This window comes from Acomys minous (genome assembly GCF_964271855.1).
Source record: "Acomys minous genome assembly, chromosome: 9".
Taxonomy (NCBI): Eukaryota; Metazoa; Chordata; class Mammalia; order Rodentia; family Muridae; genus Acomys; species Acomys minous.
In genome coordinates, this window is record NC_140490.1 from 53,736,934 (window position 1) to 53,759,269 (window position 22,336).

The 22,336-nt window shown below is 43.3% G+C and overlaps 1 long non-coding RNA gene across 1 annotated transcript in view; it reads left to right on the forward strand.

Moving 5' to 3' along the window:
* Positions 1-22,082, forward strand: part of LOC311604755 — a 99,980-nt gene extending 77,898 nt beyond the window's left edge. The window contains exon 4 of the long non-coding RNA XR_014781653.1: positions 21,956-22,082. This is a non-coding gene — a long non-coding RNA (uncharacterized lncRNA). The remainder of the gene's footprint in view (positions 1-21,955) is intronic.
* Positions 22,083-22,336: the final 254 nt, after the last annotated feature.

Consider the following 22,336-nt stretch of genomic DNA (forward strand, 5'->3'; position numbering starts at 1 on the left):
CCTAACTCTCTACTTGGGTGAACACTGCTGGTTTCAGTTCAGCTGCACGCCTTGCAACCTATTGTTACCTCACAAACTCCCTGTGCTTCAGTAGGCCCAGTCCACTGAAATGCAAATCCCTGGCTCTCGAAGGCAGAACGATGATCTCTGCCATGAGTGAGTTCCTGAGTTCTGAGATTCAAGACCTGAGTTGATTGACCGCCTTTCCCTTGTGTTTTGATATAACCCTGACATTCCAGAAGGTAGAGTGTGCTGAGGTTTTGATGAACTTTCAGGAATGGTGAGGCAGGGAAGACAAGGTGACAAGAAAGTGTGGAATCAAAGTGCCCAGAGCACAGTGGCTTACTATGTCACATGACCTATTGCTTTCATTTTCATAAAATCAGTCAGTAAATATTTTATACTTTTGCCCTATATCTAAGACTGTGTGTTTCCTTAGCTACTCTCTCCTTTACAGTGTTTCAATTATTGGTTTATATAATTTTCTTATTTTTTTAGCTTATTAAATAACCACAGAAAATTTCTTTGTATATATCTATAATACTTTATTTCAGATGGTGTGTGAACATAATCTTAACCTCAGCAAAGAAAATTCTAGATCTATCTTAAAGGTATGGAGATCATAGTCAGTAACAAACCACATATTTCAACAAAATGACAGAAATTAAAAGAAAATCTTGAGGCCCCCGGGCATGGTGGTGCACACCATTAATCCTAGCACTTGGGAGGCAGAGGCAAGCAGATCCCTGTGAGTTCAAGGCCAGCCTGGTCTGCAGAGTGAGTTCAGGACAGCCAGGGCTACACAGAAAAATCCTTTCTAAAAAAACAGAAGACAAACAACAAGAAAGAAAGAAAGAAAGAAAGAAAGAAAGAAAGGGGGGGTGTGGAGGGAGGAAAGGAAGGAAGGAAGCCCAGAGAAAGCACATGTAGGTGAAGAGGCATGGTCCTGTCTTCTCTTTTGGAGTTGATGGTCTTATTTTCTGCTTCCTGGTCATAAAGCTGTTAAACTATGGAACTTTTGAGGCTCATAGAAAAGAAGTGATGAGCTTAGAAGTGTTCAGGGTTGCATGGCAGTAGACAGGCTGGGCTCATCTCTGACTACGCAGCGCTTCCTGTGAAAGAGCGGGCCGTCTTCTCACTCAGGTTGTCTTTTCCCTAGACACATGGCAACTCCGGAAGAAACCTTGCTTCCAACAAGCCAAACACACACACTGGAGCCTTAAAACCCTGCTCCTGTGGATTTCCTTTCCCATTCTTCACCTCAGATCTGGTTCTGTAGGGAAGAGACGGAACCCTTCATAGCAGGAAGGTTCCTGGAGACAATGGGCACAGGGAAGTCTTTCTCCCGCTCGGTAGGCACAGCCAACCCTCTGTACTTGTGGGTTTGCATCTTAAACTTAGCCAACTGTGGATAGGGAAGAGTTATATGTATCCTAAACATGCGTAGGCAATTTTCCTTCTCAATGTTGTCTAAGTGGGAGAGTATACCATTGCTAACAGAGCATGTGCACTGTGTATTAGGTATTTGAAGGCAGCTAGAGATGAGGTAAGGTATGTGGTAAGACACAGTTCAACACATTGGTTCACCTTTGTCTCTCTCTTTACCTAATAACTGAGCATAGACTGGAGGAAGCAAAGTTGGACCCAGTGTTTCCATGGTAGGAACATACACAAGCCAACAGCGAGTGTGTGTCCTCACTGTCATCTTTTGGAAGGCCTCAGCAGCTCAGCAGACATTTCTGAATCAGCTAAGGTGGATTCTACAAGACTCCAGAGAGCACGCAAATCCAGTCATTTGGGGGTCTGTGCACTTGGTGTGACAAGGAGTCTAACAAAGACCCCTAAAGGGAGTATGAGCGCTAAGCACACGGATGTGTTTATGACTTGCCTGGAGATGCTTCATCCAGTTGTTTGGACCTCAGCCTGCATGTCTGTTTTTAATAGTTTCCAGGCCTGCCAGTGGAAACACCACAAATTGGCTAAGTGTGAGCTGCACACAGGGCGAGAGGGAAAGAGATAGCTAACAGGAGTTCAATCGAGTCTTACCTGGTCTTTGCTCACATGAACTTCTCCAAGGTTGTGAACTTGAGGTTGATTGAGTTGGAGCCTGTGGTGCTTGGTGGGAAATGGGGGGTTTCCTCTACAAAGCTTCTGCTCTGAGACGTGTTTACAGAAAGGACACTCATTTGAGAATATATTTCTTTCTTATCAAAGTAACATTACTTATTGTCCTGCCTCCCTCTGTCAGAATACATGCACCTGAGGGGATCTAAAAGGAAATAAATTTGCTTTTTCATGTGGATATTATAGGCATTGGCATTGTGCTGTTGGTGACTATCTTTTACTTCCTCAGTTCATTGCACAAAGAGCCAACACACAAAGAACAACCAGCTCTTGTGGTAACTGATCTAGTCCTGTGAGAACAAGATTTCTTAGCTTACTACCCCTTTCAGGGCCTGCCTTCCAGTTCTACTACAGTGGCAATCACATGTCAACACACATTTGGAGAGAACAGACTTCATTCAAATCACAGCAGGTATGCAGGGGGAAAGGCTGCTATCTCATATGCCATTTCTCTGAGTGCTTGTCAGCTGACCCCGGAACCCAGCCTCAGTGCCTATAAGCAGCCCGTTCGTCACGAGATGACAAGGTGGAAGACCAAATGGGATGTGGAGGAATAGTGTGGAGTAGGGCTCAGTCTACAGTTCAGGCTGACTCTGGGGAGCTCTGCTATAGACACAGTGGAACAGATGGGCTGAGCAAAGGTCATATAAGCCCTGCAGGATCTTCCACAGCCTGCTGTTGCTTACTTCCTTGTCTACCAGGAAAGTACCTGGGTCAGAACCAGAGATAGCCAAATCAAGCCTGAATTACTCTTTTTTTTTTTTTCTTTCCCAGTGACCTCTTCTGGACTTAATGTAGGAATATTGAGAAACAAAATAAATCCATCAGACACAAGAGGTAGCCAAGAGTATATATATATATGTGTGTGTGTTTGTGTGTGTAAGTGTGAGTGTGTGTGGGAGCTAGGGATGTGAACTCACGTCATCGTGCTCATGTGGCAAATACCTTGCTGATGGAGCCATCTCCCCAGCCCAGGAACTGCTGTGATTTTATTGTGCATTATACTCGCTCTGCATGCTTCCTGTAGTTTTCCTCATCTCTGTCCACATTAAAGACTTCCTTCCTTCCTTCTTTCCTTCCTCCCTCCCTCCCCCTTTCTTTCTTTCAATCTGTTTTTTTTTTTAAGACGGGGTTTCTCTGTGTAGGCCTGGATGTCCTGGACTCACTGTGTAGATGAGGCTGGCCTCAAACTCACAGAGGTCCACCTGCTTCTGCCTCTCAGACAGCTGGGATTACAGGCGTGCACCACTGCCTGGCATTAAAGACTTTCTAAATCATCACTTTTACCATCCATTCTCCAGGAGACAGACAGAGAAATCTAGGAAATTCAGCTTTGTCCCACTGAGTCATTGAAACTGTAGTGAATACAGGAGTTCCCTTATTTCCTCCCTCCCTCCCTCCCTCCCTCCCTCCCTCCCTCCTTCCCTCCCTTCCTCCCTCCTCTCCCCTCCCTCCCTGTTTTCCTCCTCCTCTTTTTGGAGACAGGGTCTCTCTGTTAGCTTTGGGACTTTCTATTTATGCCAGGCTGGCCTGAGACACACAGAGATCCACCTGCCTCAGCTTTTGAGTGTTTGGATGAATGATATCTATCACCATGCTTGGCAGCATTTATTTTCAAAGAGTCATTCACGAAAATGGCATAAAATTCAAAAGTAGAAAAAAAAATACACATGGAAAAGTTTTGTTCTCATACCATTCATTAAACACTTTTTTTTTGTGTGTGAGGCAATTCAATATTTGTTTTGGCTTCCAGAGATATTCTGTGGGGAAGTTACTCTGGCCCCAAATCTTTTTCCTGGAAGACTGAAGAAATTCAAAGATCATCTAGATAATTTCCAGCCTTAATCTGCTATTGGCACATTCAGGGACATGGAGCAAGACTTTAAAAAACAAACAAACAAAAAACCTCCCAAAACCAAAACTAACCAACCAACCAACCAAGCAAGCAAGCCTGGTGCAAGCATAGTCAGCTTAATGGAGCCACAAAACAAAAGCCACCACTAGCCTCAGAGACCTATGCCCCAACCCTTCAGAAAGAACCACACAGTGGGAATCTGCTTATTGACCCAGGCGTTTTTTTTCTTCTCTATGATCAAGAGCATTTTGACAGTAGAGTCTCAGTGCTGGGTTCCTGGAGCACGCTAGGCAGTCAGTAGATGATCAGTGAGTACAGGCATGGATTGACTGTGGGACTAAGATTAACGGAAGAAGGCAAAAACGACAGGAAAAAAAAAAACCCAGACTGGTGGCCCCGTGAGACCCATAGTCCTCAGCCTCTGGAGTTCTGAGAGTCCTGTCTGGACAAAAAGGGAACCAGGAGAAGGTGGGACTTGACTCTAAAGCATAGGAAGAGTGAAAGCTGAAGAGGAAGAAGGGGGAGATCCATTGTAGGTGGGGGTAGGTGGATTGCCTAAACAGAGGGTTGCAGAAATGCACTGGCTATTGCAAAAGGCAAGTGACAACCTGCTGCATGTCAGGGGGAGGCTACTTAAGTGTTTGGGCAGGCACTGGAGCTGCCACAAACATTAGAAAGAGTGTTGGCACTATCTTTCAAAGACACCGAAAGAGAAGGGAGGCTTCTAAGCCTGGGAATGCTTATGACAGGCAATCCTATACAACAGAGGTCCAGTACTGAGGTAGGTAAGAGCTGTAGTAATGGGTCCATTCTGTGGAAATAACTGGGGATGGGTATAATTTTGGGAATGAGAAAGTATAAGTATTGGGATGTCAGGTACTGTGGGGGCAGCCTAGGAATCTGAGGCAGGTTGCCACTTGGAATTCAGCCAGGGACTCTGAGTCAAAGGCACAAAATAGAGAGAGAGAGAGAGAGAGAGACAGAGAGAGGGACAAAGAGACAGAGAAAGAGAGAGGAGACAGAAGGACAAAGAGAGGACACACACACACACACACACACACACACACGCCACAAGGCACATACTGAGAATGATGATCAATGGAGTCACAGAGGAGAAAGGGGACAGATTCTCTTCCATTGCATCTACATGCCACCAAATGGTGCTTTTGCTTTCTGAATGTGTGCTGTGTTCGAGGCCCAGCGTCTTCCACAGATCTATCAGCTGCACAACCGAATGCACGAAGTGTAAAGAAAGCACAGCACATCCTCTTTGGGATCTCAGTAGCTAGAAGCTCCCTCCAAGTTCCAATGGCATTGACAGTCACGCTCTTTTTATACAAAGACCATCACATGCTAATGAACTGTGTCACTGGTGCTCCTAGCCCTATTTTTTTATTTTTTTATTTTTAAGCTCTTCAGATAAAGTTTGGTGTCAGCCAGGATCATTTGTTCTCAAGGGGGAGCAGCATCTTTCTGCTGTCTTTCTCTCTCCTTTCCTTGGGCCTGACGGGATCACAGTGGTAGCAGCCTTTTCCCCTCCCTGGCTGGGGCTCTATACATGCATTTGTTCACAAATCCCACCCTCTTTTGGGGATTTGTGGTTTGTGAAAGATGACCGGCGGATGCCACACCTGCTCTTTCCCAGTTTCCCCTCCATAGCATTCAGAGTGGTATATAAGCGGAACACGTCAAAAGCCACGGAGAACAATGGAAGGATGTACTTGTTAACAAAGAAGCTATAGCTGCCTAGTGCAGATGCCAGCGGGGCCCTGGGGAACAGGCCACTTGACATTTCTTCAGAGTTTTTCATAGTCCACTTCAGTTTTGGTTTGATGAGCTATTTGGGTTAGGATACTAAAATAAGACGCTCTGGGGTACACTCCTTCTCCATACCTTCTTCATCCTAGAACACACACACACACACACACACACACACGCACGCACGCACGCACGCATGCACGCACGCACGCACATACACATGTGCACAGACAAACCACACACATACCATAAACATGCCTACGCGCCTGTAGCATTTGGTTGTCTATAACAGAAACTGGAAATTGCCCTAGAACATGACAACATTTAAACAACAGTTAAAAGCAAACAAAACAACCCCCCCCCCCAGCCAAAAAAACTGGATAAGGCTGAACAAAAACAAAAAAGAAGAAAGGAGAAGAAACACTCCCGTTAATCAAATCCTTCATTTACCCTAGAGCAAGCCGCTCTCGATTATATTTAACAGACACAACAACATGCCACAAGCTTGTCCAAACAGCTGGAGGAAGGCCTGAGCTGAAGGTGAACTTGCCTTCTTTGGTTCCATGTTTGTTGTCCTGGTCGAGGTGGGGATGTTTTCTGACACGTGGGCTCCTGAGCCAGTTGGACCATAACGAAGACTCATTTACCACAGCTGTTTCTCTCCCTCCCTCCCTCCCTCCCTCCCTCCCTCCCTCCCTCCCTCTCTCTCTCTCTCTCTCTCTCTCTCTCTCTCTCTCTCTCTCTCTCTCTCTCCCCTCCCCCCTCTCCCTCCCTCCCCCCCTCCTCTGTGTCTTTTTGCAGGTCAATATTCCAGCGAGGCTTTCCTTGGGGTCATCCAAACCTGTCATGTAGTCTATTTTCCTAATTGTTCACTGTGGAGACACTGGCGTTTCCCAAGTTCACTTGGGCTCCACAAACCTGAGGAATATGTCTCCAGCTGCAGAATAAGGGTGCTCTTCTCTACCTGGCTCTTAGCTACAGGCTTATGAACAGAAAATAAAACACTTCCCCCCCCACCCACCACACCCACCACACCCTAAGGTCTTTCCCTGCCCACCCATCCCTAACTCTAGTTGTCAGTCTAATTACGTTTTCTGGTTTCCTTGGCTTTGAGTATCTGGTCTTTAATGTTAACAAAACACAAATGCATGCAAAGCGGGGCAGCCATTTAAAAATAAAAGTCTCTGCCTTGTTTACAAGATCCTTTTCAGCAAGGTTAAGCCCTTCCCCACATTTTCTAGCCTCCACTATCTTTACCTCTCCTTGTAACCACAACCCAACGGCAATCCGGGGAGAAAACACATCATCTGCCTTTTACGATTCTTTCAACACTCATTTTATCATCCCCTGGGATCTGAGAACTTTCCTGAATAAATATGGATCTAAGTCACTAACTTCTTCACTCTCTTTTCTGTTGGAGTAGGTTTTGTTTTCTTGTTGATTTCCATCCCCAACTTTCAATTTATAAAATTAGTAATAAAACACACTACTAATTCAACTTTAAATCAAGGAACCTGTTGTATCTAGTCATTAGCTGATAAACCTCCCATCCACGTGAGTCATTATACTTTTGTTTTTTGTCTAATAGTGTTTTTAACAGCAGGGCATATCCTTTGTTAAAATAGGGTTTTTGTTTGGGTTTATCTGTGATAGAATTTTCACTGTGAAATGCCCATTTAGTAATTGTCTCCGGAGATGGTGATATTTTCTTTCTTTCTCATTATTTTGATTGGCTTAACAGGTAGTCAAAAATATTCTCCTTTGCTGCTCTATTAAAGACCCTCTACAGATTAATAATGAGAGTAGCTGCACATTTCCCCTAATATTTTCTCAATCTTCCACTGATTTAACACCATTCTGCACATACGCCGAGGCCATTAAAAAGCGCTTCCACTTCAGTGTAAACAGCTTCTATTAATAGCAAGGATGCAGCCACAGCCTCTGTGATGTTATTTATTCTTTCTGCCTCTCACTCATCCTGCATTAGTGAGGGGATGCCAGGCAAGGTGTCTTAACTCTACCTTGACGGCAAGGAAGGTAGCCGCATGGATATGCAGGCTGATGGAGAGGACACTAGTACAGATTATGTAATTATAGATGAACCAGCTCTATAGGGTACTAGGTCTGGGTCAAAACCCTCCCTTCCATTTGCTGCCTTCTGCTTAGTCACTAGCCCATCAACTGTCTTGGGAGAGTCTCGGCTATGGCTGCACACCTGTGCTTTTGAGGCATGGTGTGCGAGTGAGTGTCATGGTGCTCAGGTAAGTCCCATGCTCAGTTAGGGTTTAGAACGAGCACCACAGCCAGCATGGCAAGGACTGAAATTCTGTCCTTCATTCCCTTTCTCTCCCTTAAGGAACATCATGAGTTTGGAAGAAATGCTTTAGGTTCAACAATCAATTTAAGAAAAGTTGATTGCAGCCATATCTATAAAGGGCTATAGTACTTCTGTCACAAAGGGACAATAATATCCTGAGAAGAAAGAACAAAATCTGGTGAAAAGAAAATTAGAAGGCTAACTTGAATGGGTTTAAAGTGGCTGGTCTTACGCAGCCTGCATTGAACTTCTCTCCTGGCTGCAGCTGAGTTATAAAGAGCTGGGAATGGGGAAATGCAATAGCTTGGGTATGTATATTATCCAAAGGCACACATATTGAAGACTGGGTTTCCAGGCTATGCTGTTGTTGAGAAGATATGGGATCTTCAAGAGGTGGGGTTTAGTAGGAGGAAGTTAAGTCATTGAGAACATGCAGCTGTGACCCTGACTCCTTCCTGTCTCTTTTGGCTTCCTCATCTCCATGAGGTGAGCAGGCTTTCTCTATCATACGATCCCACTATGATTTGCAGGCCTGTCACATGCCCAAGGTCACAGGGATGAACAATATTGACTAAGTCCTCCAAATAAATGAACCAGAATCAACGTTTGCTTTATGCAAATTGAGTGTCTCAGATAACTGGCCACAGCAATAGAAAGCTGACGTACGTAATAGGCCATGCCAGTTCCTTTGACTTGTGAGAATAGTGGGTTGAAGTGACTTCTGGTGAGGTCCAGCAGAACTGGAGGAGACTGGCTATTTCATGTCTCCACTCTTGACTGCTGCATTCTGGATGCTCTCTGTTCGCAAGAGCAAGAAGTGTAAGCTGAGGACTTGTCTTGGCATTCACAGTTAGGGATGTTGCTGTCTGCCTGGTTAGCTTTCTTTTTTCTGATGCTTGAGAGCATCATTTCTTCCCTTTTCTCTCCCTTCATCAATTTCCTTCCTCCTTTTCTGATAATAAAATAAAAGAAGACAGTGGTTTTTGACCATCAGAAACTTCGATCCAGAGAGATGGCCCAGCCGGAGAGGGTGCTTGCTGCCAAACCTTATAGCCCGAGTTCTACCAGCAGGACCTGGACTGTAGAAGAGATAACTTCATCCAAATTGTCCTCTGCCCTCCATAAGTAAGAGCCTGCCACCCCTAATAAGTAAATGTAATAGTAATAAGAATATAATGAGAATAATAAATAACCAATAGGAATAATACTTTGAAAATACTTATTAGCTCTTTACTCTAATTCTCCCCGAAAGAAATAAATAACAACAACAACAACAACAAAAAACCCACAATCAATGAAAGACCTGATACTAAACATTCATATCATTGAGACCATTTTTCCCAATCTTTATCATGCAAATAGTTTTACCTTGATATGTTAACATTCAGTTTCTTATACCATTTCCTATTGCATACAAAATAAACATTTCCCCATACCATTGACAAATTCTGAGAAACATTTTTGTGATGGTCTGTGAGATCAATGAAGCATAGTGTACTTATTACCATCAGTATCCTTTGAACATTTTGTGTTTATAAATAGCGCTTAAGGTAAGCAAAAGCTTTAAAAACACATGTGACGGAAGGGCAGAGCAGAATACTTGTGCTGCATAAAGAGCTCAGATAATTGAGCTGCCGACCACCGATTTTCTGCCTGTGGTTACAGCTAAGCAGTAGGTGCTTACCTAGGATTCTTAAGGCCCTGGGTCCAGAACTGCAACAGTAGAAGCAGTAACAAACGACTTTTTGTTTGTTTGTTTAAATTTTATTACAATTTATTTATTTATTTGTACGTGTATGTGTGTGCGTGCACATGTGCTACACCTACCATGGTGACAGTGTGGAGGGCAGAAGACAGCTTGTGGGAATTGGCTCTTTCTACCATGTGAGTCCCAGGAATCAAACTCAGACTGTTAGGCTTGTCAGTGGGTCCTATCTCCCCACGCAGCTACATTACTGGGCTGTTTTGTTTTTGAAACACCATGTCATGCTGCTCAGGCTGACCTCATAACTCACTAGACAGCAGAGCACGGCCTTGAACTTCTGATTCTCCTGTTTTCATCTCCCAACAACAGTCACAGGTTGCCAAGTCCAGCCAGTCTCTTGAGTTTGCTTCTTTTGTTTGAAAAAAAAAAAAAAAGTAACCACAAATATTAGATATATAACAAATGTCCATGTCTATTAATGAACAAAATATTGCAACCAAAATGGCAACACAATATTGTTTTCTCCCCCACTTAATTAGAGTTTCCCAAAAGTGACGTTGATGAAGCTTACCCTTTGGATTTACCAGAACATACTTTGAAAAAAAAAAAAAACCAACGAAAAACTCCAAATCGTTACAGTAAATTTGGGAAAACACACCAGATGAATGAATCATGTTATTAAAATTTGCATGCTTTTTAGCGTACTGAAGAAAGAGATTTCTGTAAAAAGATGTTCGACACATCACTGGATAAAGGCTTTGTAAACAGAGGCAAACTAAAGTGCCATCTACTTCTGTCAGCTATAGTATTCAGAACAAGAGGGATTTGTGGGAAAGAATGGAAAAGTTGTTGCAACAGTATGCTAAATAGATGCTGCATGCACCTGAGCTGCCCAACAGGATTCCTATTTGCATATTCAAATGAGCAAATGAACTACTTGCTCTTTAGAATGTTCATGAGTGAGATTCAGGTTTCTGGTTAGGTTTTGTTGTTCATATCATTGTCTCTCAGGAGAATGTTATAAAGTCGATTTGTGTCCAAGAAGTAGCCCCTGGTGTTTCCCCTGCCCCACCTATTTCTGGGCTAACTTCTTTGTGCTTTTTTTTCCATCCCTATAAAGTGGTACAAGAGTAGTCCATCCATCTAACAGGATTTTACAGGGATTAATTATTTAATCACATAAACCTTTGGTACACTTTCAGGCACAAAGTAAGTGCTACAAGAATGTGAACTATTTATTATGTCTTGAATACTCAGAAATATCTTAAAACTATACAATGTGCCTATGCCTCCAAGAATACTTTGATAAGCATGAATGCATATAGCCCCTCCCTCTTGGATGTTATTTCTCAAGGACAGATCCTAGCAACAGAATCCCAGGTTCGTGGTAATGTCTGCTGAAATGCTTTGCAAATCTGCTGAAAGACATTTTTCATGCCAGAAATACCTGCCATTGCTCATCTTAACAAACTTTTATTGCATATTATTACTGAAATAGTGGTAGATAGAAGTAAATTTATACTTTATTAATTTAATTGCCGTGTGTGTGTGTGTGTGTGTGTGTGTGTGTGTGTGTGTGTGTGTATTACTATGTAGCAAGGCTGGCTTTGAACTCATGACCTCCTGCTTTTACCTTCTGATTCCCATGGATTATAGGCATGTGGTGCCACACCAGTCTACATAGTTGTTAATTTTTCTGCTTACTGTTGCTAACTTCCTCCTATTAAGCAGTTTTCATCTTTAACCTACTTACTCATTTATGTCCTTGTAGTTTTGGATTGCATTTTTCAGTTCTTTGTTGTGTTCAATCTTCATTGTCAGCTTGCCTGAATTTGGGATTACCAGAAGACATACCTGTAGGCATGTGTGTAATGGTATTTTCAGAGAGGTTTAACTGAGCATGGGAGACCCACCTTGAATGAAGTGGTCCCATTCCAGGGCTTTTGGTCCTAGATCGAATAAAGAGAAAGAAGGCGGGGGAGGAGGGGGAAGTGAGCACCAGCATTCAAGTCTCTCTGCATTCCAGCCATGGACACAGTGAGGCAGACGGTCTCACTTCCCTACTGCCATGTCTTCTCACCACATTGAACTCTGCTCTATCTTTAAAAAAGTAATAATTTATTTATTTTTATTTTAGATGCTCTGATATTTTGCCTGCGTGCATGCCTTTGGTATCAGAGCGTAGAGTTACAGACAGTTGTGAGCTGCTATGTGCATGCTGGGAATTGAACCTGGGTCCTCTGGAAGAACAGTCAGTGCTTTTAACCACTGAGCCATCTCTCCAGCTCCCCTGTTCCACCTTAGTCTGTGTGCTGCTTAGTTTTTATATCAACTTGACACAAGTAGAGTCATCTGAGAGGAGGGAACCTCAATTGGGAAAATACCTCCAATAAGATCACCCTGTAGGCAAGCCTATTTTCTTTCTTTCTTTTTTCTTTTTATTAATTCATTCATATTATATCTCAATAGTTATCCCATCCCTTGTATCCTCCCATTCTTCCCTCCCTCCCACTTTCCCCCTACTCTCTTTCCCTATGTCTGTGACTGAGGGGACCTCCTCCTCCTGTTTATGCTCATAGGGTATCAAGTCTCTTCATGGTAGCCTGCTATCCTTCCTCTGAGTGCCACCAGTGGTCAAAAATGGGGCACCAGAGTTCGCATGAAAGTCAGACCCCACTCTCCACTCGACAGTGGAGAATGTCCTGTCCATTAGCTCGATCTGAGTAGGGGCTCAATGTTTACTGCATGTATTGTCCTTGGCTGGTGCCATAGTTTAAGCAGGATCCCTGGGCCCAGATCCCCCCATCATAATGTTCTTCTTGTAGGTTTCTAGGACCCTCTGGATCCTTCTTTTTCCCCATTCTCCCATGCTTCTCTCACCTAAAGTCCCAATAGGATGTCCTCCCCTCTGACCCACTTTCCTGGTAAGTGAAGCCTTTCATAGGACATGCCCCTTGGCCTAGTGTCCAGATATAAGTGAGTATATACCATTTGACTCTTTCTGCTTCTGGGTGAACTCACTCATTATGATCATTTCTAGTTCAATCCATTTGTCCACAAATTTTGGAAATTCCTCATTTTTAATAGCTCAGTAGTATTCCATAGTGTAAATGTACCACAGTTTCTTTATCCAATCTTCTACTGAGGGACACTTAGGCTGTTTCCATGTTTTGGCTATTATGAATAAGGCCACTATGAACATGGTTGAGCATATGTTCCTGTTGTGTGCTGGGGCTTCTTCTGGGTATGTTCCAAGGAGTGGAATATCTGGGTCTTGAAGAAGCCCTATTCCCATTTTTCTGAGAAAGCACCAGATAGATTTCCAAAGTGGTTGTACTAGTTTGCAATGAAGGAGGGTTCCTCTTTCTCCACATCCTCACCCGCATGTGGTGTCAACTGGATTTTTGATCTTAGCCATTCTGATGGGTGTAAGATGGAATCTCAGAGTCATTTTGATTTGCATTTCTCTGATGACTAAAGACACTGAGCATTTCTTTAAGTGTTTCTCTGACATTTGATATTCCTTTGTTGAGAATTCTCTGTTTAGTTCTGAGCCCCCTTTCTAAAATGGGTTATTTGGATTGGTGGTGTTTAATTTCTTGAGTTCTTTATATAGTTTGGATATTAGACCTTTGTCAGATGAAGGGTTGGTGAAAATCTTTTCCCAGACTGTAGGCTGTCGCTTTGTTCTGTTGATGGTGTCTCCTGCCTTACAGAAGCTTCTCAGCCTCATGAGGTCCCATTTATTAATTGTTGACCTTAAGGCCTGGCAAGCCCATTTTCTTAAGTAGTGATTGGTGTGGGAGAGCCTAGCCTACTGTGCGCGGTGCCTCCCCTGGGCTCAATGTCCCGGGTTCTATAGCAAAGTGAGTTGAGAACAAGCAGGCAAGCGGCACTCCTCTGTGGTCTCTGCATCAGCTCCTGCCTCCGGGCTCCAACCCTGGCTTCCTTTGATAATGAACTAGGATATAGATGTGTAATCAGAATAAACCCTCTCGACTCCGAGTTGCTAGTGGTTGTGGTCTGTTTCATCACAGCAATGATAACCCTAACTAAGACATTATGTGCACCAAAGTAAATCTCTTTCCCCAGCTTAGTTGCTTCTGCCAGGCATTTTGTCATAGGAATGAGGATAGAGCCAATGCACTCTTTGTTTGATGGAGAGAGTAGCCATCTTCCTTGTGTAATAACTGTGCGCAGCTGACCCAGTTGTGGAATTAATGCTATTTTGCGGCTTCAGGTCAACACAGTTCAACTATTATTTAATCTGTCTATTTTTTTTTTTGTGCTTGCTTCCATTGCTTATAGTCCAGCAGTCTCAGGTGGAGAGGTTAATTATATTCTCTGTGGCTAGCCCTTAAAACTCTCTCAAGGGATGTTATAGCAACAATACTTGTTAATTTTGGAAGATACCCTTTTCTGACTAAGGTGATTGACCTGCAAACATGCATGAACTCATTCATTAGCCTGGCTGAAAGACTTCTCCAAATTTCATATCACTAGCAAGATCTCCGAGATGGCCACCCACTTTTTCCTTTGTTCATTTCAACATATAAGAGGCAGGAGTTTTCTCATTTCTTAACAGGTACATTTCCCCCACGGTAGGCAACTAGGACTAAAGCCACTTTGACTTCCATGTTGCTAGTTAGGGATGTGGCATATGTCATGCTCAGTTGGCCAATGCCATGGCACAAACCTGATGTACACAAAATTCTAGAGTTCTCGGAGAAATGGGTAGGCCAACCATGCTAGTAGAAACACGAGGACAAAGACCAAGTAATTCCAACCATGCATGACCACCTTTGAGCGGCCAAAGGAGGTATGGCAAAGCTAAGCCTGGGGTGCAACATACAGCAGGACCCAGAAACCCATGACAGCAAATTGGCTTCTAAGCTTGCCATGGCCCACCAGAAAGGGTGTTTGTGGATTTGTGTCTGTTTCTATTTTGCTTCCTTAGTGTCTCTATTTGTCATTTCTTTACTTCTTTCTATGAACTTGGGGAAGCATTCCAAATTTCCACATTTAAGTGAAAGAGAATGCATGTTAGAAAGTAGTCCTTGGCAGAATAAATGGTTATACAACAACAAAATGTCACCTGCTTTGTCAGACTTCAAAATGTGATCATTTACTTGGTATTGTATTTATTTTTTATTTTTTAGTTCACCTTTATTATTATATTGATTTCTGGTACAAATTTTCATTTGTGGTGTGTGTGTGTGTGTGTGTGTGTGTGTGTGTGTGTGTGTGTGTGTATGTGTGTGTTTGTGCATGTATGTACACAGGTACGTGTATGTGCAAATGTATGTGCATGCATACAAGAGCCAGAGGACAACCTTGGGCACTTCTGTGTTAGTCACACTTTTCTATAAAAAAGTAACTGATAAAACACCGTGACCAAGGCAATTAAAGGAAGAAAGAGTTTGTGGTCTGAGAGTCCATCATGGCAGGGTGGCGTAGCAGCAAATGACAGGCATGGTAGCAGGAGCAGGAAGCCAAAACGTCAGAGATCAACTGCAAGCCTGAAGCAGAGACACTGAACTAGCAATGGTACTAGGCTTTAATTCTCAAGCCTTCACCTGCCTGACGGTCTTCCTCTAACAAGGCCACGCCTCCTCGGCTTTCTCAGACCATGCCAACGACTGGGGGCCCAGTGTTGCAAATATCTAAGCCTATGGGGGAACATTCTCCTTCAAGCCACTATATCATCCATGCATCTGTGATGACATTTGTTTTCAGAAAGGCTCTCTTTTACTGGCCTTGATCTTACCAACTAGGCTAGGCAATCTATTCGGGGAGCCCCAAGGATCTGCCCATCTACTCCTGCCCAGCACTGAGTTTTGGATAGGGAACTGAGCTCTTTCTATGTGCAAAGCAAGCATTTTTACCAACTTAGTTATCTTACAAGCCCTGAGAAAAGATCTCTGCAGCTCAGGCTGTCCCTGGAATTCACAATCCTCCTGCCTGAGTGCTGGGATTGCAGATGATGTGCCACCATATACAGCTTAGCTGGCATTGGACTGTGCATGATGCCTATGAACCCCCAACTGTTCTCTTGTGATGTGCGCAAAGGTCTCTTTGACAGTGATATTGTAGGATACCAGTGACACCCAGCCCTTCAGAAGTGAATGGAAGCTGACAACATGGTTTAAGTCAAATTGCAGAGACTGTTGTCTGGCTATTCAAGTCAAGACCAGAGTTTATATAACCACCTTGCATGGTCTCTGGTTATATAAAGTGTGACTGAATATCTGTATTCTGGATCAAAAGCCTCCTCCACATGAATAGCTTAGTTAGGACGGGGGTGGTGGGGGACAGAGTGGACTGTGCCAGCAAAAGCATGGATCACTTCACATTCGGCTTTGTGAAAGAGCAGACGTTAAGACAAATGAAGAATATGCACAGGGCACATCAGAACATCAGGTCAGTGGAAAAAATAAGCCTGGAAAAATGGGAGGGCGAGAAGCCGGTGACTCAAAGGAAGGTCATGAGGACTTGGCAAGCTTTCAAGCGAAGCCAAATAATAAGGGACAAGAGACTCTTAACTAGGGCACTGCTGGCTCAGTTAACTCAAACGCTGCCTTAGCGTGCATTAGGCCATGAACTCTGTGAGCCCAAGTACTTCTATGTGAGGAAAAGGCATAAAGGATCATGTGATTTTTGTCTTTGAACTCAAAGAGCTTATATAGGTTGGCGCTCCCAACTCCTTCAGAGGGGGAAAAGTGAACACAAGAGAGGGGCCTGCAAATGTGGCTCAGGAGTGGAACACCTACCCAGTACAGCATGCTCAAGGCCCTGGGTTCAGTCCCCAGCATTGCAAAATGAAATAGAGAGAGAGAGAGAGAGAGAGAGAGAGAGAGAGAGAGAGAGAGGAAAACTAGAAATATCTGACATGTAGGGGAGTGAAAATAAACACTACAGTAGTTGTGGCTGGGGCAATGTTTGTGGCTAGGAGAGAAGATACTCTTCCTGACTCTGAGATGGACATTGACACAACAAGGATTATCTGGATAGAGAGGAAGGGGGCTGTCTTGGGAAAGGCTAGAGCATAGACAATGCTTTAAAGACTGCCTTAGGGTTTCTATTGCTGTGATGAAACAGCATGGCTGTAAACAACTTGTGGAGCTGAGAGTTTATTTCACTTCCACATCACAGCTCATCATGGAAGGAAATCAGGACAGGAACTCAGGGTGGGCACTGGGGGAAGGAGCTGATGCAGAAGCCATGGAAGAGTGATGCTCACTGGCTTGCTCCTTGTAGCTTGTACAGTCTACTTTCTTACAGCACCTAGGACCACCATCCTGGGAGTGGCATTGCCCACAGTGATCTGGGTCCTCTCACATCAATCATCAAGCAAGAAAATGCATCAGATGGCCTGCCCATAGGCCAAGCTGGTATGGACAATTCCTCAGTTGAGGTTCCCTCTTCCCCACATGCCTCAGACTTGTGTCATGCTGACACAAAACAAAGAACACAAAGACAGTCAAGCATGGCAGGTCCAGGTGTCTGGCCAGGACCTGTCTGGTAGTGCTGAGGGATTTATGTTGTAGCTGCGTGAAGGATAGTGTTGAGTGATGGGATGAACTGTTTGGCCGTGAAACCGCTGGCAAAGAGACACCAAAGGTTCACAGATGTAGCTGCAGACGATACCCTCTGTCAGTGCTATGCTTACTTAATTACAATAATTGAAATTAGAAGTGCCATGACAATGTTAATAAAAATCAGGAAGTGCTGAATAAGCCATGCGGTCAACAGTAAATGTCTAACCTTTTTTTGGGCTTCAGTAGTCTCACCTATAAAATGGGTCTAATAATTCGTGGGGTTGTTAAGACAATAAAAGTGAGTTAAGATGTAGATGAGCTTATAAAACATAATGCAAGCATGAGTTATGAAGAATGGTGTGGTGACATGTAAAAGGCAAGGCTTTGAACTGAGCTGACCCTAGGCAGCAGCCCTCCCTCTGTTACTTCTTAACATCTTGTCCCTGGGCAAAGTATTTCATTCCCTTAAACCATAATTTTAACATTTCTAAGGCAAGAGTTATAAATATTTATATATTGCTGGTCATTACAGCAATCATATAGGAAGACTGAGCAGCAAAGAAGCCTTGAACAGAGGCCCTTTGTTACACTGAAGAGCTTGGTAGAGGGAGCTAGCTTCCTAAATGGAGGTGAGACAGATGTGGGAGAAAGGTTTTAGCTTCTATATGTTTCCTGAGTTCTTCTTGTCCTCTATACTAGACATTTTCTACACACACACACATACACACACACACACACACACACACACACACACACACACACACACACGGCTCATTTAAAGCTGTTTCTTTATCCAACAACAAGAAGATAAGGCCTGATGTGGTACACATGCCCATCGCTGTAGCACTCAGGAAGCAGAGGCAGGCAGAGACAGCTGGACCCTTGTGAGTTTCAGCCAGTCTGGTTTACATTGTATTCTAGTGTATTCTAGTTTGCTTTCTATTGCTGTGATAACAAACATGAACAAAAGCAGCCTTGGGAGAAAAGGATTTATTTGGCTCACACCTCCATCATCACGGAAGGAAGTCAGGACAGTAACTCAAGTAGGAACGGGGAGGCAGGAACTGAAGCCGAGAACGCGGAGGAGTGCTGCTTACTGGCTTGCTCTACGGCTTGCTCTGTCTGCTTTCTTACACAATCGAGGATTGTTTGGCTCGAGGGGCACTGCCCATAGTGAGTTAAGCCCTCCAACATCAATCACTAATCGAGAAAATGCCCTACAGACTTATCTACAGGCCAATGGGATGGAGGCAATTTTCTCACTTGTGGTTTCCTTTTCCCAAACTCTAACTTGTGTCATATTGACAAAAATGACTAGGACATATAGTAAGTCTCAGGCCAGCCAGGTCTATATAGTGAGAGCCTGTTGCAAGCAAGCAAGCAAGCAAAGTAGAAGTTAAAAAATATCAAAGTATAGTAGAACACACCTGAAATCTCAATAGTGGGGAGGTTGAGGCAGGAAGATTGTGAATTCGATGCAAACCTGGGCTACCCAATGAAATTCTGTATAGAAAACAAAAACAAAATTAATAAAACCCAAAAATGAAACCAAGGAGTACTATTTTTTTTTATTGCATAGACCATTCAAGAATTTTCTTGAATTTTCTATAAACTTAGAGAATTTAATTGTGTTTTTTTTAAATGTTTTTTTTTTAATTCTAGTGGGACTCTAGATGAGAGAATCATGGGAGAATGGCAAAGTAGAAGGATCCAGAGGGTCCTAGAAGCCTACAAGTAGAACATTATGATAGGCAGATTTGGGCACAGGGGTCCCGCTCAAACTAAGGCACCAGCCAAGGACAATACAGGCGGTAAACCTTAAACCCCTACCCAGATCTAGACAATGGACAGAACACTCTCCACAGTAGAGTGGAAAGTGGGATATACTCACATACTCTGGTGCCTCACCTTTGACCATGTCCCCTGGAGGGGAAGACCTGGTGGCACTCAGAGGAAGGACAGCAGGTTACCAAGAAGAGACTTGATACCCTATGAACATATACAGGGGGAGGTAATCCCCCTCAGGACCAGTCATAAGGGAGGGGAATAAGGGGAAAATGGGAGGGAGGGAAGAATGGGAGGATACAAGGGATGGGATAACCATTGAGATGTAACAAGAATAAATTAATAAAGGAGAAAAAAATGTTAAAAAAAAAGATGTTGTTTCCTTTTCTTTTATACAGAAGCCAAGAAAGAGCAAAGGAAAGTTAAAGGAATGTGGGAAAGTTCTATTTCAATTTCAGCACTGCACAAAAACAGTCAGGTTGGCACCCACCTGTAATCTAAGCATGTGGGACTTGGAGGCGGGGGTTACAGTTTAAGCTACAGAGTAAATTTGAAGTCATCCTGGGTTACATGAGACCTTGTCATCATAAAAACAAAAAAAGATTATATAAAGGAAGCCATGGAATACAGAACTCTAGCCAATCCCAGAAAATACTGTGCTGTCTTAGGTAACTGGAAGACTCTTCCCTGGGCTATTTTCACCGTTCAGCTCTGCTCACAGGAACAAGACAACCACAGCAAGCCACACCCCATATCCTCACACTGTCTTGTTCAATGGGAGAATTAAACTGCCATTGCACTTGAATGAAAACCCAATACTCTACTTGGTTCTACGGTGCTGAAAAGAGAGAACATTTAGTAGGTTATATAGCTATCTTAGGGTTCTATTACTGTGATAAAACACCATAATCAGAAGCAGCTTGAGGAAGAAAGGGTTTTTGCTTTACACTTTCACATCACAGGCCATCATAGAAGGAAGTCAAGGCAGAAACTGAAAGTAGGAAACTAGAGGCAGGAACTGAAACAGAGGCCGTGGAGGAGTGCTGCTTACTGGCTTGCTCCCCATGACTTTTTCAGCCTTCTTTTTTTAAAAATTTTTCCCTTTTATTAAAAATAGATTGTTTTCTCACGTAATATACCCCGATTTTAGTTTCCCCACTTTTTACTCCTCCCAGTTTCTTACCACCTCCCCTCCCATCCAGATCCACTCCCTTTCTGTCTCATTAGAAAACAAACAGGCTTCTAAGGGAAAACTATAAAATATAATAAAATACATCAGAGTTGTATAAGACAAACAAGCAGAAGGAAAAGAGCCCAAGAGAAGGCACAAGAATCATTTACACACTTCAGAATCCCATAAGAGCACTAAACTGGAAGCCATACTATGTTGCTGTTAAATTACCAGTATGGCCTAATAATGTTTATTATTAGGCCTATAATTATTATTACAGCAGTATTTTCTAACCCGCTAGCAATCAGTCAAGACACAGACACCTGTTATATTTTAACATAGCCTTAGTTAACCTGGGGCAGGGCAGATATTAATCCCCTAAACTACTTCCCATAGTGGGACAGGTATGGAATACTTGTCTCAATCCCATGCCATCTGCTTCTAATAATTCCTATCAAGCTACCTCCCATCCATAATCCCAAATACTTTCTAATTATCATCATCTGGGCCAAGTCTCCATCTATGCAGGCCATGTGCTTCTCTCCCACTTAACCCATGACACAGCCTCCTTCTTCCTCTCTTCTCCTCTGGTCCCTCCTCTCAAGATTCTCTCTCTTTCCCTAAGCCTGGGAACCTTAGCCATGTCTATCCCATTTGCCCTGCCCAGGTGTGATGGCCTTTTATTGGTTAGGCTGTTAGGTAATGTGCAGTGAGACAGAGACAGCAAGCAGTAATCAGCATTAAAATCTATCAGAACAACCTCCAACTATACTATAAGCTCAGAGGATCTGGAGCAGGCTCAGGTAGGTCCTGTGCATGTTGCTTCAGTGCCTGTGAGTTCGTATGAGTTTTCACCATGGTGATATAGAGGGACTTGTTTTCTTGGTGTTCCTCATCATCTTTGCCTCTTATATTCTTTCTGCCTCCTCTTCTCCGGGGTTCACTGAGCCCTGAAGGGAGGGGCTTGGTAGAGACATCCCATTTAGGGCTGAGTGTTCTAAGCAACTCTCACTCTCTTCATAATGTCTGGCTTGGGTCTCAGTATTTGTTCCCATCTTCAGCCTGCTTTCTGATACAACACATGACCACCTGCCCAGGTTTAATACCACCCATAATGAGCTGCGTCCTCCCACATTAATAAGTAACTAAGAAAATGCCCCACAGACTTACCCACAGTCAATCTGATGGAGGCATTTTCTCAGTTGAGGTTTCTATTTCCAGATAACACTATATTTGTGTTAGGTTTACAAAAACCAAGCCAGCAAACACGTTAAGTACATTTTTCAACTAGAAAAATTTGAATTTGTATATAATAGGCTTATTAGAGACATAAGATTATGATTGCTTGAGAAGCAACTGAATTAACCTAAAAGATTTCTAATAAGGAATTAGTTACTGTGTTGATGGAGACTGAGATGCTCAGAGTCTTCCTTCTATTGTAGAGACCAAAAGAAGGTCATACTCTGTGACTCAACTCAAGTCCAAAGGCTCAGGTATTAGGAGTGTTGATGATATAAATCCCAATTTAAGTCCCATTCAGAGGTGAGACCACAGTCTCAGTTCCATCCTCTATTGGAAGAAGAATCCCCATTTATATGCCCTTTGTTCTATTGGGACCCTCATAGGTTGGATGAAAACCCATCCATATTAAGAGGACAATCTATTGACTCATTTCACTCATTCATCCCCTAATCTCTTTCAGAAAGGTCACAGAGAAAAGTCTAATGATGCTTAACCAGAAGTCTGAGGCTCCAGTAATCTAGTCAAGCTGATTCGTAAAATTAACCATCACTAAAGTGTTACGTAACTTCTCCTGGGGAGACATTGTGAGAAGAGAGGAGGGATGGGGAGGGAGGAGGGGGGATGGGGGAGGGAGGAGGAGGGATGGGGAGGAGGAGGAGGGATGGGGAGGGAGGAGGAGGGATGGGGAGGGAACGTAGTTGCAATGAAGAGAGGCCTAGAAGAATAAATGTCCGTGATGAAATGGACAACCATCACCATGTCTTAAAGTTTTGTATGATTTTTTTTCACTTTTCACTTCTAGAGTCATAAGGTGGGAATGCAGGCTTGAAGAAATGATAGG